Raw genomic sequence first — 3,318 nt, forward strand, 5'->3', positions numbered from 1 at the left:
GCATTGCTGGGTCCAGGGGTAGGTTGATCCCGAATTTCCTGAGAAACCGCCACACTGCTTTCCAAAGTGGTTGCACAAGTTTGCATTCCCACCAGCAATGGATGAGGGTACCCCTTTCTCCACAACCTCTCCAGCAAAGGATATCATTGGTGTTTTTGATTTTAGCCATTCTGACAGGTGTAAGATGATATCTCAAAGTTGTTTTGATTTGCATTTCCCTGATCGCTAAGGAGGTTGAGCATATCCTTAAGTGTCTTTTAGCCATTTGAATTTCATCTGTTGAGAATTCTCTGTTCAGGTCAGTGCCCCATTTTTTAATTGGGTTAATTAGCATTTTAACGTCTAGTTTCTTGAGTTCTTTATATATTTTGGAGATCAGACCTTTGTCTGTTGCGGGGGTGGTGAAGATCTTCTCCCAGTCAGTGGGTTGCCTTTTTGTCTTAGTGACAGTGTCCTTTGCTTTGCAGAAGCTTCTCAGTTTCAGTAGGTCCCATTTATTCAATGTTGCCCTTAATGTCTGTGCTGCTGGGGTTATACATAGGAAGCGATCGCCTGTGCCCATCTGTTGTAGGGTACTTCCCACTTTCTCTTCTATCAGGTTCAGTGTGTTCAGACTGATATTGAGGTCTTTGATCCATTTGGACTTGAGTTTTGTGCATGGTGATAGATATGGGTCTATTTTCATTCTTCTACAGGTTGACATCCAGGTGTGCCAGCACCATTTGTTGAAGATGCTTTCTTTCTTCCATTGTATACTTTTAGCTCCTTTATCAAAAATGAGGTGTTCATAGGTTTGTGGGTTAAAATCCGGGTCTTCTATACGATTCCATTGGTCAACTTCTCTGTTTTTATGCCAATACCAAGCTGTTTTCAATACTGAAGCTCTGTAATAGAGTTTGAAGTCAGGGATGGTAATGCCTCCCGAAGTTCCTTTATTGTATAAGATTGTTTTGGCTATTTTGTTTTTCCATATAAAGTTGATTATTCAAGATCTGTGAAGAATTTTGATGGGACCTTGATGGGGATTGCATTGAATCTATAAATTGCCTTTGGTAGAATTGCCATTTTTACTATGTTGATCCTCCCAATCCAAGAGAAAGGGAGATCCTTCCATTAAGGAGGCCCCATTTATTGTCAATCTTCATGTCTGTGCTATGGGTGTGCCATTCAGAAAGTTGCCTCCTGCACCAGTGCTTTCAAGGCTACTTCCCACTTTCCTTTCTATCAAGTTCAGTGTATCTGGCTTTATGTTGAGGTCTTTGATCCACTTGGACTTGAATTTTGTTTAGTGTGATAAATATGGATCAATTTGCAATCTTCTACATGCTGACATCCAGTTAGACCAGCATCATTTGTAGAAGATGCTTTCTTTTTTCCATTGTATAATTTTGCCCTTTTTTCTTGTAAAAATCAGGTGTCCATAGGGGTGTGGGTTTACATCTGGGTCTTTCATTAGATTCCATTGATCTCTGTTTTTATTCAAATACAAAGCTATTTTTATTACTGTTGCTCTGTAGTAGAGCTTAAAATCAGGAATGGTGATGTCTCCAGAAATTATTTTATTTTACAGGATTGTTTTAGCTATCTTTGATTTTTTTGTTTTCCTTATGAAGTTGAGTATTATTCTTTCAAAAGTATGTAAGTATTTATGTTGTGATTTTAATGGGGATTGCATTGAATCTGTAGACTGCTTTTGGTAAAATGGCCATTTTTACTGTGTTAATCCCACTGATTAATGATCATGGGAGATCTTTCTATCTTCTAATATCTTCTCCATTTCTTCAAAGACTTGATGTTATCATACAGGTCTTTCATTTACGTGGTTAGAGTTATACTAAGATATTTTATATTATTTGAGGCTATTGTAAATGGCATTGATTATATGATTTCTTTCTCAGCCTGTTTATCATTTGTATATAAGAGGGCTACTGACATTTTTGAGTTACTCTTGTATGTAGTCACTTGACTAAAGGTATTTATCAGCTGTAAGAGTCACCTGGTAGAGTTTTGGGGGCCATTTACTATCATATCATCTGAAAATAATGATACTTTGACTTCTTCCTTTCCAATTTGTATCCCTTTAATTTCCTTTAGTTGTCTAATTGCTCTAGCTAGAATATAAATTACTATATTGAATAGATATGGAGAGAGTGAACAAGCCTGTCTTGTTTCTGATTTTAGTGGAATTTCTTTGCATTTTCCCCTTTAATTTGATGTTGGCAATTGGCTCACTGTACATTGCCTTATTATGTTTAGGTATGTTCCTTGTATCTAATAGTGGGCAATAGAGTGAATACTTGTGAGCTATTATTTATGGATAATTTACATTGGTATAGTTTTTGTATACTGATACAAGTTTATATTATATTTGTTATTTTTGTTTACATTATTTATATACCTATAAAAAGTTATTCTATCATATTGTATTTATGTATGTTTCTACTTCTGTTTAGGACATTTCGTATATTGATACAACTTTTAGGATATATTTTTATATTGCATTATATATTACTCCTACCTCTGATCAAGATACTTATACATTGTTTACATTTGTACATTTGTGTACAGATTATTTAATATTCTGACATGAAGTCTTAGTATGTAAATTATACAGGTATTAAATATTATAGGTCAATAGTTGTTCATGTTTGTTGTACATACAGTCAGATTGTTTAGGTTTTTTAGATACATAGAGATTGTATTCTGTTTAGATAGGTAATCCTCAACCACTTCAAGGATCTGTAAAACATGGCATTTAAATAACTTAGGGTTCTATTGATAGAGACATGGTTGTTTGTGACAGCACCAATCTATTTCTGAGAGAATGTTAAGGGCCAAAGATATTCTACTCAGAATTTATTTTCTTCTTGGCACAATTTGCCTTTGAGCAAGGAACTGCCTATACCTCAATCACTGACAAAGTACATGGTATCTGAAAATGGCTAAGCAGGACATAAGGCAAAAGACTGTCAAATCTTGCCAAGACAGGGCAAGATGGTTCTGAAAAATTTCCCACCTCTGAAAATGGTCTGTCAGTTACGCTAGGCCTTAGCTAAAGTTGGTTGCTTCAATGTTGCAAATGAGGCTTTGGGTGATTGCTCAGGTAGCTTATTGTCTCTGTCATATATTTCTCTCTTTGGAAGATGCCTGATTGTACTTCCTGCATGCTCAAGTAATATTATCTCCCTTCTCATACCTTCAATGAGGTTGAAGATTACATAGTAGTAGTTACTGTCCTCTTATGATCTAGCCAAGCCATTTCCTATACAAGACTTAGACTCCTTAGGATAGCGTGGGGGCCAGCCATAATAAGCCAAG

Source organism: Alexandromys fortis, unplaced genomic scaffold (assembly GCF_014885135.2).
Source record: "Alexandromys fortis isolate MF-2015 unplaced genomic scaffold, M_Fortis_MF-2015_v1.1 scaffold_72, whole genome shotgun sequence".
Taxonomy (NCBI): domain Eukaryota; kingdom Metazoa; phylum Chordata; class Mammalia; order Rodentia; family Cricetidae; genus Alexandromys; species Alexandromys fortis.